We start from the raw sequence: 15,865 nt of genomic DNA, 5'->3' as shown, positions 1-15,865 counted from the left end.
GGCTGTATTCATGTGACACTTGCTGTAAACATGCTCGTGTTCTGCAATGGGTAGTGCTTGTCTGAACGGGAGACCTGATTGTCTTGCTGCCATTAGTTATGCATTTCTAATCTGACTCCCTCCTCCCACATCAGAAATATGATGAAGTGTAGTGTGACTAATTTGAAACTTTCTAAACCACAGAATTGTAAATGTTTCCAAATGTCTGGCTCTGGTTTGTGGTGTAGAAGCGTGAGGGATCATGTTCATGAGGACATTTGTGCATGCTTGGGAGTAGCGTGATCAACAAAGAGTGGAACAGGGAACAAGCAGGAAGAACTGGACAGTCTTGAGGACTACAGTATAGAAAGAGGGTGAAATGCAACGGTGTGAAGTCCAGGGACATGCAGATAGACAGGTCTACAGTGCCTGTTTTGGAGCCACATGGTAGAACCCACACTAGATCTGAAGGATTTGAGCAGCAGAAATTGTTTGGAGAGTGCAGCACTAACATACTTCTATTTCTTCTAGCTGGTCTGGGTGACTTTGCACAGCTTGCTGGCCTGTATGGGAAGATTCTTTGTTACTCTTCCTAATTGATCCTCAAAACAATGGGATTATCAGTTAGAAGCAAATGAAAAAGAGAAAAAGTGGGAGTATTGTTTACTGATGTGATGACTGAGCCTTTGATATGAGACATCAGCATAAAAGGCAATTATGTTCCTAGGTGCCAGGCAGGATATTCTCTGCCAAGGCAGGGAAGTATCAGTATCATTTTAAAAGGCTCTACTGTAATTTCCTCTGTGTACAATTCTGTGTATAATTCCAGTTATCCCAATTAAAGCAAAATGGAGTCAGAAAGATACCTGGTTGGTAGAGAGAAGGGAAAGCATGTTTTACAAGAGGAGACTAAGACAGTGTAGCTTATCTAACCTGGCAAAATGCAGGCTGAGAAGAATATAAAAGGCTGCCCTCCATTAAAACAACAGTGAAGGGAAAATACCCTGGAAGTAGGAGAGCTCTTCAAGGTAAAGAGCAACTAGGTATTAACTGGCCAGGAACAGGCTTCACCAGAAAGTCATTTGTGCAGCGAGGTGCTGCTCCAGCTTCCAAATCACACAAGGAAAGCAAGAAACCTAACCCCTCTTCAGTGAGAGCATGATAGGTTCCTGAAAAGACTAATATGGAGAGGCTGTCTGGGAGAACGGGGCTGGGACATCCCTTCCAGACTGCTGTTCCTTAATTACATCAAACCCCATGCAGGCACTCTGTTCTTCAGAATTAAAAGGACCTTAATTCAGTTTAGTTCAATTTTCTTCTAAGGGTTGCTTTAATTTGGAAGAACTGTGTCCATTCAAGGCTAATGTGATTTAATGAATTCATGCTAAACTCACAACTTTAGTTAATTTGGATTAATTTTCCCAATCGTTCCTCAACAGACAACCCTTAAGTCATGTAGTAGAAATGGCCAAGAAATCATGAGCACTTCAGTCCTGCTTGTGCTTCAGCAGTAAGCTGGCAAGCAGATTTTCAGACTGCAGAAGGCCTGAAGAAATAATCTGGCCATGTCTAACTTGCCACTCCCTGGAGAAGTGCTGAGAAGGGTGCAAGCTCCCAGACCCAGTGTCTCAGCTGTCCTCTTGTATATCACCTCCCTACTGTGGAGGGTGAGAGGAGCAGCCAAACAGCTCAGGCTTATCCTTGTTTGGAAGGACTACTAGTACTGTCCCATGGGAAGGCAGGCTGTGTGGGACAACCTGTCCCGAAAGGTGGAGTTGGCTTTGGTTGCAAGCGGCATTTGGCAGTAGATCCAGGGGAATGCTGGGTTGCTTGGCTGTGTGCTAAGGAGCTACCTGTGCGTAGGGAAAAATGCCTTCTTTTAATTCCCTGAACTGCAGTCCATAATCACTGCCAGGTTCCAGGAAAGAAACACGTTTCTCTGTAATGCTGTTCTAAAGGGTTTACAGCTCGATTGTGACGGGTGGTGTTATTTCTGTTACTGCTATTAGTTGGCACATTTTTATTTGCCTGTTTCTGGACGGCACATCATGAGCGGGAAATCTGTGAGCCCTAATCTGCCGGGCTTTGGAAAGTGCGTAAGGGGTCACTGCTGGCAGGCCCTGGCAGTGGCTGGGAGCGGCAGGAGGATTTAGTGGTGCACAGCGCGGCCACTGCCGCGTGGGAAGGGACCATGCTGCGGAGGCTCTGCACGTTGCCATGGAAACAAAGCTGGATCCTTAATCGGGATGCGCGTGTACGTGGACGTGAACCCACCGTCTGCTGTCCTTTTGGCCTCGCCTCCTGCTGCCCCAGTCCCGGCACGTCACGACACCCCGTGCTCAGCGAGTAGGAGGGGAGCCGATGCAGAGTAACCGGTGGGGCTGAGGGATGCAGGAGAAGGGTCCAAAGTGGGCCTGGGAGAAAGGGGTTGAGATGCTCCCTGGGGAGCAGAGAACAACCTCTGCTGAGGCGGTGGGGGCAAAAGGTTCCCGAGGAGCAGGCAACAAGGGTAAGTTGTACAGCAGCTGTGGTGGGAAGCACCACAATATATTGGGGTGCCCAGGTACTGCAGGAAGGGAGTGAGTCTCGGTGAGGTCATAGCTGCATGGCACAGTTTTTGTAGACCTTTAGGTAGCACCCAGCAGGTTAGGTCCATGGGGTGGTACAATCGTGTCATCACAAATTTAGCTCAGGGACTGTACTGCAACCACTCTTCAGGTTCAGGGATCCAAGATAATATTTCTGCAAGGTGTGGCTGTACCTTGTGGGCTTACTAGGTTGTCCACGTTAGCTCTGGCATCTCTGACGTGGGGCTGTGGCATTGCACAATCCAGGCGTGGTTTTGAGAGGCCTGGAGATGTGAGGAGGCTGTTGCTGGGCAGTTGAAGCAATCTTACAATGTGCTTAAAACAAGCTTATGCAGATATGGGTGAGCAAAGACATCTCATCTATCGTATTCCCTCTGCATTGAGTACATCAGCTGAGAAGAAAAATTTGCTAAATTATCTTTTCAGTTGTAATACCTAGCCCATTCAATACCTGGAGGGGAGCACTTCAGGGAAAACCTAGAAGCTGTAGCAAAAGCTCTTGGCACTTCAAGAGGCAGTAATCTCCTGAGTCCATAAAGACCACAAGATGCTATTAAACTCTGAGGACGTGGTTTGGTAAAAGCTGTAGGATGGAAGGTGTTGCCCACTTAACAGTCCTGAAAAATCCCCTACCAAGACTCACCAGGAATGGGACCAGTTTATGCCTACTGTCCAGATCCCAGCAGGAGGGATTATGACCAGCCTGCTTAAAGTCCTCCTGCCATTTCTGTCTGAAATGCTGTTCATCTTTAGTTTAGAATGTACACTGTTGGGCAGCATTGCTGTGCACTCTTAAAATGTTGCTGTCAGTGTGCCCAGAGGACTGAGGGCTTCCTTCATCGAAGTCCAAGACACACAATTGACCTTGTGTAAGGAAGTAAACTGCCCTCTTAGAGGAGCCCTGAGAAAGGTTGAGTCCAAGGCTGGGAGGGCTTGTGTGATTAATCTCTGCTGAAACAAACATGCTGGTGCTTATGGAGTGAAGTGAAAATCTTATGGGGACCCAACAATTTGCTTATTGCATAGCAATGAAATAGGGGAATTATCAATAGGCTATGCAAAGTCCCCCCCAGCAGGCAGCTGAAGGGCAACTCATGGCCCTCTGAAAGCTCCCTGTAAAAAAGGGGATTTAGGATCCTCAGCCCTTTATGTATGGATGGAGTATGTACATTTTAAAACATACAAATATGTAAAAATATTGTATACTTTTCCTTCCTTGGATATCCTAGAGCTACATTATAAAGAGAGATTCCATGGGAAAGAAGGCCAGTGAGGGATATTTGTAAAGGCCATGTTTTCCTACTGATGAATAGAAAGGTTGTGTCCATAGCCTACTGCTGAATGCACAAGGAGCCTGACCATGTTCTCACTTCCACCTGGAGAGTATAGGGGGACGTTGAAGTTAGTGGGATTAGCCTGATGAGTGAAAGGAGAAAGAGATCTACTATCAGTTCTTAGAAATTACTGGATAGCATAACAAGAGCAGTTGGACACCACATGAGCTGTAGAGCACTGGGTTGATATCTCCCATGCAGCATGCCCACTCTGCAATGTTGCATGCCTTGAAGAGCACTGATGCCAAGACGGTGAACGTATATAGTTCTTAAACTCTGTTTCTTCTACTCTTAGCACAGAGAGGAGGAGAACGTCCTCTGAGATAAAGGGTGCACAGTGAGTGCTGCAGGCTCCTACGCAGTGCAGATAGATGCGTATGTCGTGGTTTAGTAGTGTAGGAATGTACACATCCTGCATACATTGAGATAATGAAAAGGTCGAGCTTCTTGCACTAGCCACCAGTCCTGAAGGAAAGGTTTTTCAACTCAGTAGTTCTCAAGAGGCAGATATTGAGAGGTTTTGCAGAAAAAGGAGAAAAGGCACTTCTTCCTACTAGCAAAAAAAAGTATCCTGAAGCTAGATGACCAGAGCGATGACTTTGTCTCAGCTTCCAGAATTGCTTAGCTGCACTCTGAAATAAACCTTTCTGTTGCTATTCCCTTCCCACAAGTATTGCTACTTCTGACCTGCCTAAAGGAAAGATAGTTTTGGTTGGGTGGGGGGTTTTTTTGTGGTTTTTTTTTTTTTAACCGAGATCCTCTTGGTGTATATTAATTAGATGACTACTTGCCTCCATGAGAGATGAGTCCTGAAGGACTGTACTTTGTCAGGAAGAATAAAGTCTGTTAAAACCGTGTCTCCAATGCTTTCACCCATAATTTGAAGGCATGCAAGCTCTCTTTCTCTGGGCTGTGGCCAGGCCTATGTAGTGAAGCAGCCTGTGTAATCCTTGGCTTCTCTCTGAGAGCACTAACCAGAGGCTTAATTAGCTCTGAACGCATGTGTGGTGATGTAGACACTAATCTTCAGTAAGGCTGGACTGCACCATCACCTCATTTCATAGGGATCATTGTCAGATGCTAATCCACTCCAGGTGCTGCCAGCCTGAGCTGGAGCAGAACAGGCATATTGGAGATGAGCCATCCTGCATGTAGAGTTGCCTAAGTGCACGTGCCCAAGCATGTGTGTGTATATATATATATATCTATATATACCTGCATGCACTGAAGAACCTGGAGGCAGCTGTGTACAGGAAGTCAAGAAATAATGAGACAGAGTGATACAAAGTGGAAAGGAAAGACAAAGCATCACAGCCAACGGCTCTTCCCTTGCAGGAGGTGCAGTGCTGGACATGGCTTTTTCTTTCCCTTCTCATGTTCTTATTTGTTCATCTTTTGTCATGGGCCCTGGCCAGGCAATGTTCAGACTGAATTGCTCGTTTCTCCCTGGCCTGCTGTAGCTCCTGCTGATGCTTCCATCTACTTCCCACTCCCCCGTCGTGTTGGAGTGTGTGGTTAAGAAAGAGGACAGGCAACGGGAGATGCAGGAAAACAAGATGCATCGACTTTGCCTTTGAGTCACTCAAAGAGCTATTTCTATACCTTACATGCCTCACCCGGGCTTTTATTCTCTCAGATGCTTTTGTTACTCTTATTATTAATGGCCAGCAGAGGCAAATTCTTTTGCTGCTCCATCAATCCCTTTCTCTGCTGTGCCAATCCTCGACAGAAATCTCAGTGCCTTGTGTGTGTGTGTGTGTGATCTTGAAAAAGATATGGCAGTTCAGTCCCAGCCTTGGGTTTTGTTTAAAAAAGTACAAAGCCTAATATAGAAAAATTTGAATTCAAGTACAAAAAGAGCATCTTATTTATTATGCTGCTGCTTTTAAGTTATGTCAAGGGCATACTGAATATATAGAAGACACCTTCTATTAACGTGCAGGTAAGTATAGAAAAAAAAGTGAATTCAATTATGTGTGCTCCAGCACAGAATTAAGCTGACTAGAAATGGGCTCGTTGACTTTCATCACCCAAGCAAAAAGCAGTACAAAACTGAAACTCATAGCACCCTTACTGCAAAGTCAGATGGACTGATTCCCTCTTCCAAATCCTCTTCATCAGTCCCTGAGGAGTGTAAACATTCATATGCTTAGATCATGGAGATGAATATAATGGTTCTTCCAGCACCAATCACTGTAGCAATGATGAATGCGAAGTGTTTCGGGAACTGTGGGGAGATTGCAAGCTTTAGCTCTGCAAGTCTCCTATGGTCCAGTCTTTTACCAAAACAACTTCCTATTCATTGGAGTTCAGAAATGGCTTTTCCTTGAATAGCAGGTTTGCCACAATTTCTGCCTCACTCTCATAGCAGCAAGGGGTATGGCAAATGGCTCTTAATCATCAGGGCAAAGAAAAGGAACTAAAGAGCTATGATCCCAATATAAAACAATAGGAAGCAATAATTTAGCAGGTGTGGATTTGGCAGAACATCCTGCAAATGTTTGGATGGGCATGTCTGTGCGCAGGGGACTTCATATATTTGTAAGTGTCTTTGTAAAACTGTAGGAAACCTCCTATTGAGTTTCTGAAACTTAATAGATGGGAGCTTGAGAAGAACATTTGAGGAGGGAGCCTCTTTCTTTTCTAATATCTGTGTAAATAACTCTATGTGCTTTATTGGTCTCAAAATCTCCACAGTGGGGAAGAGGAGAATCAATAATAATTTAAAACTTTGTGAATCAATTAGATGAGCAAGACAGGCGTGACAGCAGCTTCCCAAGAGAGGCACTGCTCACTGGTTGATCAGGAACGCGAGCTGGGTAGGGAGAAGGTAGGTGCTGCCATGTTTTCATCCATGCTGAAGCACAAGAATTAACTAGCTATGGCCAAACCAGCTCTGATAGGGATCAGGCCTTCAAGCATGACAAGTGAGGGTGCATATTGAAACCCTTATTGCTTGTTTCAGCCAAGGACTCTTGTAACACACTTCAGTGATAGAGTCGTGTTCTAAAGCAGGGGCTGAATCCAGAGTCCAGATCTGATGGTTCAGGAATCCACCTCTGGTTCTTCTCCTTAGGCTTAGAGAGTCCCCAGCTAGATTTGAAACCAAAAGTGTCACCAAGGTAGTACAGGCCGGGATTTGAACTAATTAACTCTCCTGACATGGCAGCTCTACTGTACATGACCTGGAGTTTCCACACAGTGTTAATGCACAGATGTGTTAGGGCCAGCTCACAGTTTGTGTGTCTCCCATTGCCTGGTGCAGACATGCACGCTATGTGCTAATGACACAGCTGCTTGCCAGCAGTGTGTCCAAACAAAAATGGATCAGGGTACTGTTTCTTCATTTTACACCTAGTCTCTTTTATACTATCCTGACAGCATAAGGAAGGTGGTAAAATCCCTCTTAAAACACACCATACAGAGCTGCCTTCTCGTCTGGTGCACAGCGAGGGTTTGACATTGCTCCTCTCCCAGCCCATGCTGTAAAACACAGGTTGGAGTGAGTCCGAGTGAGTCAGGTGTGGGAGAGCAGGGAGGAGGTGTACTCTGAGCAAGGAGCACCTCCTTTCCAAAGCGATAGGATCTGATTTGGAGGGCACAGTGAAGGGTTGCGTGGATCCTCATGGTCTCAGAAAGCTGTGAGTATGAACGCTTACTCCCAGGCACCGGAGGAGAAACGGTGGGCTCACTTCTTTCTGAGCTTTGGGGCAGCCTCACAGCAGGAAGCCAGTGACCTGGGCTAACTGAATAAACCTGGCTGTATTTGTGGGAATGAATCCCCAGGTAAGAGCAATGCATGAATGCAGGGAAGCAAAGACAGCAGCACATACAGGCCATACCTTTCTCGCACACCACAGAGGAAAATAGGGCCAAGGAGCATGTAGGCCGTCAGGAACCAGCTCTGGAGGAGGCCTGGGTGGGCAGGACGAGGGGGAATCTTGACTCCTGCCAGCCCTGGTTACCTGGCTCTTCCCTAGCATCTCTGCAGTCCCAGCGGGCTGCCGGAGGATGAGCTCCAGTTTGGGGTGAGGGTAGCGACGCCCATCCCCATCCCTCGCAGCCCCGACACCGCCGGGCCGCGCCGGGCCCCGGGCAGCGCGGCAGGGAGCGATGCAGGGCCCTCCCCGCGGGCTGCCAGCGCCGGCTGTAAGCAGCTTACGGCCACGGCCGTATTACGTGTGCGTGGTTGCCAGGGAAACTCCGCTGCTGAACCGGGACCAAAGCGGTGGGGGCCGGACTTTTTTTTTCGTGGTGTTTGTGGTTTTTTTTTTTTTTTTTTTTTTTTTTTTTTTCCTGAGAGCATCATCTACGACACTTTTAGAGAAGAGGTAGCCAGGTGTGGGGCAGTGGGAAATTTGGAGTCTGTGTAATCTAGTCAGATCTCAGCTCTTGGTTTTGTCCCCTTGCTAGAGAGCTCATCTATTATTTTAAGTGGTAGGTGAGGTTTATTTTTTTTAGCTTTGTTTTTTTTAAAGTTTTTTCTTTTGAGTAAGAGCATTGCCTATTTACTGCTGGGCAAACTGGATGATGCTGAAGCCTTTTATTGCCCCTTGCCTTGAGGAAAGGCCCATCTACACAGGCTTCGCCTTCTGCTACTTGCTCACTTGCACTCTGAGGCAAGCCAGCTCTGATCCAAAGAGTATGTAAGCTATATCAGTGCATTGAAAATGATCTAAACTGGTTAATAAGGCCAGCCGCTAAGAAAAGATTGAGTCCTGGCACAAAATTACCTTAAATTGGCTACTTTGCTTTGGCTGTGGTCTGGCCAGCTCAGAGCATGAGCACAGCCAATTCACTGTCCATAACGGCTGAGTAGACCTTGGCGTCACCAGGACTGCAGGTGCCACGTGTTAGGACACGGAGCAACTAACAGTCTTGCCCACAGAAGGTTAATGCTTAAATAAGCAATGCAGAATTTGAGCGAGATGGGGTATCGCTACTTCATGAGACAGAAGGGGAATGGAGGCCCTCACGGACACACTCTGACCTGTCCCCAGCTGGGCCACAGTGAGAGGAGATCTTCAGCTCCTGAGAGGCTCAGAGGGCATTGGATGCAATGCTGAACTTCCAGGGCTTATCTAAATAGAGTCTGTGAACCTTTGGAGGTTCAGCTCATAATAAGGTTTGCTCATAATAAGAGACCAAAGGCATACTTGATGAAATGGAAGAGCAGTTAATTTAGAAATGATAAAAAGAAATAGTATTTCACCCTGGATAGTTGATTTGAGAAATTTATTCAATGACATCTTGCCAAATACTGTGACTGGACTTTTTAAAGAGTGCTGGATAGTTTTATGGCTGCTATTGATTAATATGGCTATACCAATGACATCCCATTCAGCTTACGGTCAAAATTCAGTCCTTAGTCTGGAGGGTAAGACAGCCAGAAAAGAAGCCCCAGGCAAACACTATGATGTAATTGGATGGATGAGTAATGGGGCAGTCTGACTTTCCTCTAACTGATATGGGCTGGCAATGTCAGGATATTAAGCCAACCTAGTGGGCTTGTCTGAGCTGGGACAGGGGAGCTAGGCCTTAGCTGTCTACATTGTCAGTGTGGTAAAACATGGCACCTGATGGGAGGAATCTACCCAGAGTGACCAGTGGTTTAATCCATCCGTGTAAGCTCATCAAACAAGGAAACACACACATACGGAGGTGAAAATGGGAATGCAACAAGCCTAGTGTGAAAACTGTTTATCCTGGCAGCTTGCTAACTGCCATTTCCCCTCTGTGGAAAAGTGCTGGCATCCATATGTGATGCTCTGAGAAGCTGGTATGGCATACCATCATATACTAGCCTGCTTTGACCAGTGATTGTGTATCAAATTCATAAATGGTGCACTCTTGCCTTAGCCAAACAACTTTTGGGTTTTTTCTTTGAATTGTATATGTCAAACAGTGGCCCTGGGGTGTTTGACTCTTTCATTTTTTTTATTAACTGCATGTGGTATGGAGTGAAACAATCCCAAGATCAAAATTACAGAAACTAGGGTATCTTGTGTTTCCTCTGTTGCAAAATGCTTAGAATGAATGATTTCTGTAGACCCTTAGGTGGAAAGTGGAAATCACTTAGCTGTTTTCAGCTCTTGAATCATCTTTAATCAGAGACCTTTTTATTGCAGCTCTCAGGAACTCCTCGGTGCTGGAGCACTTACAGAGTTCTCCCTGGGCTAGGGTTCTGCAGCAGATTTGTTTCCACTGCTACAGAGAGATTAATGTCCAAAACATGACTGGGATCTGTATATAGTTAATGTCATTATACATGTGAATCTTAATACATTTGTTACCGTTTACCAGAGTAACAGACTTAAGCTACACTAGCGACTCTAGATTCCTTATTGCAATTATTCTCAGTAGTCACCAGAGATCGTGGCTTCCAGAAGAGACCTAGAGAGTCAACAACCATTTTCCTAATTGCCACAGACCTTCTTTCTTGGCTGCTTGTATGCCTTGCCTAGCAGGGACCAGAAGGACAGCAACACGCTCTTCTGTAAGAGAGGGCTCTTACAGCCCTCCACTGATTTATCACAGTATATCCTGCCTGCCTTTCCATCAGTGGGGACACTGAACTGGATCTCTTCCTTTCACTCAGCCACCAATTTCTGCAATCAATTCTCTGTAACCATCATCTCTGAGCTATGTATCCTCCTGTCAAATAAGGCCAGTGTGTTCAGCAGTTATTATGAGAACAAGGGAGGGGACTGATAAATGATACAGTTATGTAAACCACGTTTCTGCATCTAACGAATTTGAACTTCCCACTGACGGCACATTCCCAGGGCAGCTCTGAGGATTGTCACCAAGAACGATCCACTCATCAGTGAATCAGAGCACTGGGAAAGGATTGCAGGAGGTCATCTGCTCCATCTGCTGTGCAAGCCAAAATCAGTAATAAGCCAGAGAACCTGTTCCAGTAAGACAGGAAAGTTTTGAAATACTACTAAATAGTATAAACTAGGCAGAGAGTCATTAAGAAATGACGCAGTCCAACGTGCTCCAACCTTACTTTGAGTATGTTTTGCTGTGAATATGTGTATTTGTGGAAATGTGAGCATGTATGTGTGTGAGAGACGCAGAGATGCTATTCTAGATGCCAGTCCCACCACAGGGACATTGTGCTAGGGCTGTAGTGTCACCGTGTTCCCATAGTCCCTGCCGCAAGCACTCAAGGAAAGGACTCGCACAGAATGATGCAGCACGTAATATTAAAAACAGAGTTTTATTGTATTGAGTCGTTGAAAACTAAATAAAAAATTAAATGTGGGGAGAAAAAACAAACAGGCAGAAGATCCTGACTGCAGGCTAGCCTGAGGCAGTGATGCATTTGTGGTAAGAATAAACAGGAGTAAATGAACACTTAAGCAACAAAGATCCTGATTTCCTGTCAGATCTGTTATAAAAAAAAGGGACTCAGAAATATAGAAAATTTAATTATAAGACTTTCAACTCTTGCGGCATTTTCCATCATGAACAATAAAACTCCCAGTGAATCAGGTATCCCACTAGGACTGTGACAAATAGGTACACAGTGGTGTCTCAATTTTGAGGAAAATAAATACATAGGTAGGGAAATTAAGGTCTGTGTTTTCCCAGAAATTATTTGGTGCTTGCTCACTCCTTTTTGCCCCCCAAAATGTGTGGTAGGCAGGGCTGAAGTCTAAACAAGGGGCAGCCCTATGTGATTTGTCTGTGGGTCATAGAGGAAACTTGCAAATCAAGACTGTATTAGACACACAAATTTTCATCTAAATCAGGAAAATAAGAAGAGAACTTTGGAAAGTGATAGTGGCCTGAGTCATTAGGCTCTTACAGGATCCCCTGTGCAAACTGGAAAGGAAAAGAAGGGCAGACCCAAGTTGTTAAATTATGGCTGCACAGGAAGCTTAATGCAGCAGCAAATGGGGTTAGATATACTTAGGTTCCCAAAAACCTAATAAAAAGGGGCTAGCAGCACAAATTGTATTTCTCCTGCACCTGTGCAGAGATAGCAGCCTAGGCCATTTTGCATAAACATGGCTTATTTCTCCAAATCCTAGAAGCAAACACGTGCTTTTGACTTGCTCCTCACTCAAATTCCTCATGCATAATTTGACATACCTGGCCCTTGTGGGGTCTGGCAGTTGGACTGGAGCTAAAGGAACCTGTCACCAGTAGCAAAAATCAGTTCATGGCCCAGCCACCGGTGCACGGCACACAGAACCAGATTACGCTCATGGAGGAAACGTAGCGTGCTGATCATCTCACTCCCCAGGTCAGCAGTTATACTATGGCTTAGTGGACATCTCTCTAGTTCTTCAAGGTGACTGGCCCACTGCAACCATTTTTAGGGATCCTGTGTTCCTCTGCTTTAGGTCTGTCCCATGCTGAGCAGCAGTTTTGACTCTGGATAGTAAGATGTTGTTTGTAAGGCAGAAATTGCTTTATGGTTGCCTGGAAAATCCAGAGAGCCTGCTAGGAAGGAACATGGGAGAAAAGCACCCCAGGGCACTTTCCTGCCACATCTGAGATAAATGGTTCGTTAACTGGCAGTGATTGGTTTCAAATGGTGCAGCTGCAGGAGGGCTCCTTGGATAGTCAGCTGCAGCCTTGCAAGGACTTGCATCCTGGGTGGGGGTCAGACCTGGCCTTCGTGCAATATCTGCGTGGGCCTGCCCTTGAGGAACATAAGTCACCAGTGACTTAGAATTGGTGGAAATAACACTTGGTCGCTCTCTAAACCTTTTGCCACCTTCAAAGGTGCACTTTTGCACCTTCACCATGTGCAATCCAGCCTCGTTATCTGAGGGGTTAAACGTGTGGGAAAGGGAAGCAATAGTTGTCCCAGCAGTGGTAAACTCAGAGCAGATTTTCTGTGGGAAGCCATCTGTCAGCAGGGGAGTGGTGCTGTGTCAATTGGTCGGCTCCAGCTCAACTCTGCGAACTCCAGATCTCTGACCTTGCAGGGTGACAGTGGGGGAGTACTAGGATCTTTGGAGGCATTGAGATCCTGTAATTGAGCCTCTGCTCTTTCAGTGGGTGAGGGATGCCCGGCAGCATCTTGCTGTCTCTTGCAACAGTTAGCTATGGGGAGCCTGGGCTTGCAGGTGAAAGGGCTGTAGGAGAAAGACAAGCTTTTTCCTGTATCCAGGGGATTGTATTTCACATGGGTCATGTGCAATGTAAGGGACTACTTCTGCTTTGAACTCAATCTATCCCTTATCCCAAACATAAATTTGTCTCCTGGTGGCAACATTGAACCATGTTTTGGCTGTTCCAAGGTGAAAAAGAGAGGTGGAGAGTGTGAAATTTCTGCAGGAGAAAAAGAGGAGCTTCTAATGTTCTGTAAAAACCTGTAATGCCTGGAGGGGTAAAACAATCCCTTTTGGTTTTAGACTGTAATCAACCAATAATGAGTCTATGGGGTATATGTGTGTAAAAATGGTAAAACCCCCTTAGACCCACCTCCTAATTTAAAAGCTTTCACTGTAACACCACAGTGGGGTCAAATTCCTGCTCTGATAGCCCTGTGATTCTCTGTCAGTTCAGATCCTTCTCTTTTTCCCTGACTTTCTATCAGGTGTGGTCAAAAATAAGGACAGGAAGGAAATAGTGGCTCTCAGGCATTTTTCTTAGTTTGCTTTTTGTTCACCAAAAGGTACTCACTGAGGTTCCTGTCCAGCTCTATCAGCAATTCTCCTGATTTATTATGAGAGGGACACTTTATTCTACACTGTTGTTCGTCCTTCCTCCCTCGCCCCTCTCTTGTCTGAGTGCTGAGTTGGTTAGGGAATGAAGAACATTTGGCTAGCCCAAGTATTGGGGTGATCAAGTGCCAAGAGACATCTTGGCAAGCCAAAAGCTGGACTGGCTTGCACCTCCTTAGTGCTCTCATTTTGAATAGAAGTTGCCTCTTCTTGCTGCTTCTGTAATAAAAATGCAAGCAGTTGCTCAAGAGCAATTATTGCATGCACAGCCAAGTGGTCTGTGCTGTTTGATTTAAGGAGGAGTGCTTGAATTTCTTGGTGAAGAGGAATTGTTTAGCTGGGTTACGATAAAGCTATCTATTTGGTGTATTGATTTTTGATGTTCTGATACACTCTGTTTAGTGAGGACCTCTGAATTTTCTCCCTGAGTGTTTGGGGCTGAATTCCCTTCCACAGTTGGGCTGTGCACTCATGTGGAATGAACTGTTGGTGGGCACTTTAGCATCTGACCCTGTTTAAAATCATGGGGAGGCCAGTACCTCCCCCACCTCGCTATCACATCTACTAACTCCTGTGTGTGTGTGCGCGTGTGTGTTTCAATGCAGCCTTGAAATACCAGTGGATTTACCATCTCCCATTCCCTATTTGTCACTGAGAAAAGCACCCAGTATTTTTTCAGGCAAGACTTCAAGATGCTGTGTGTCAAATATTCCCATAATTCAATAGCCAGGTCCTTAGATCTTAGAATCTCTGCTAGAAACTGTGGAAATTTGCGGTCAGTTCAGAGGTTCTTATGCATAAGTATAGAAAAGCTTTTGTTGAATTTGATATAAAAATAAATACTAATCATCAGTGTACCTGTCTTGCCTTTTCATATTACAGTAAGGCTGAGTCTTTGCACCCTAGCATTCAGCTTGCTACAAGTGGCTTTCAAAGGCACAGTGCAATGAAGGGTATTGGAGATGCTTGTTCAGGCTTTCTTCAAACTCTGGCAGGTGCCATGACAATAATTTAATCTTTCCTCTGGCTTTCCTGATTTTCTCCATCAGCTTCAAAGAGAAAAAGTATCTTTTTATTGGAAGAGTAAGTTATTTTCCTGAGTACAGTTCTGGGAGAAGGAGGTGAATTCCAGTGATAGGAAGTATGAGCTGTTTGCCACAGATGCTGCTCCTGGTTTTTTAACTTGTTTCCAATTTGTTGCTGTCTTCTTTTCCTTTTTGTTTTTGTGTACATTTGTTTTTCCAGTGAGCAAAGAGCAGCCCTAAGAGTACTTTCACAAGTGGGTGGTGAACTGTGTGGAGGAAGTGACCAGAGTTTAATCACCAAACCTCATAGGAGAGGCATGGGGATCTGGGAGCAAGGACTCTTCCGTATAGGGCATGACCCTTAGTGAGTTCAGAAAAGAGAAACAAACAGCTTAAGGCTGGATGCAGGATCAGAGCTTTTTTTCCTGGAGTTGCTGAGCTATGGCATATTTTACCAATAGGGAAAATGGCTGTAGGTAATCAAAACAATAACTAAAGAAGGGGTGGATGGATGATTAACTGGCAACCCTGCTGAAAATCAGCTTTACCTGCCAATCTGTAAGAGAGTGAATTTGAAAGAGAGCTGTTCTAAACGTGAATATCTTGAGGTAATGTCTTGAGGCATTGGCACAATGAGTTTTCCTCAGGTCTGAAACTCCTGACTACCTCCTTTTGGATCTCTGCTCTTCTGGCTTATTGAAAGAAGGTGGGGCTACTATCTCATTCCTAAAAGTGGTAATTGCATTTGAAGAACTTTCTTATTGTAATGGGAATCTCTGCAGAGAGATATGTCTTAATTCTGCCCCCCCCCCCCCTTTTTTTTGGTGATCTAATCCTACTCTACAGAACTCAGTGGGTGTTTGCAGTTGATTTTAAAAGATAGAAGATCAGTCCATAAAAGAGCGTACTGCCAAATGTTTTTTCCATTCCTTTCTATCATGAATTAGGGAAAAGGATTTGGATTTTACTGGATCTGTCACAAATTAAAAGCCTGGTGTCTTATGAAATCCCAGGATGAAAAAGGCTTACACTATGACATTGGAGAGCTGAGATCTGCACAAAACTCCCTTGGAGTCTTGGAGGTTATAAAATGGTACAAGTTCTGATTCCTGCAAAGATGAACTTGGTATGGTAGAAGGATATGAAAGGAATACCAAGAGAAATATTGAGATGACATTTCTCTAAAGCATGGTATAAACAAACCCTATGATAGTTTAGAATTTTATTTTTTTCCATTTTAGTATGTTTTA

The 15,865-nt window shown here is 45.0% G+C and overlaps 1 protein-coding gene across 1 annotated transcript in view; it reads left to right on the top strand.

Annotated features, from left to right (window-relative positions):
* Positions 1 to 15,865, top strand: part of GRIN2B (glutamate ionotropic receptor NMDA type subunit 2B) — a 207,766-nt gene that overhangs the window by 70,552 nt on the left and 121,349 nt on the right. The window lies entirely within an intron of this gene.

The sequence above is a fragment of the Balearica regulorum genome, chromosome 1 (genome assembly GCF_011004875.1).
Source record: "Balearica regulorum gibbericeps isolate bBalReg1 chromosome 1, bBalReg1.pri, whole genome shotgun sequence".
Classification (NCBI taxonomy): domain Eukaryota; kingdom Metazoa; phylum Chordata; class Aves; order Gruiformes; family Gruidae; genus Balearica; species Balearica regulorum.
The sequence above is the reverse complement of the archived record's forward strand: the minus strand, read 5'-3'. Positions and strand labels throughout refer to the sequence as shown.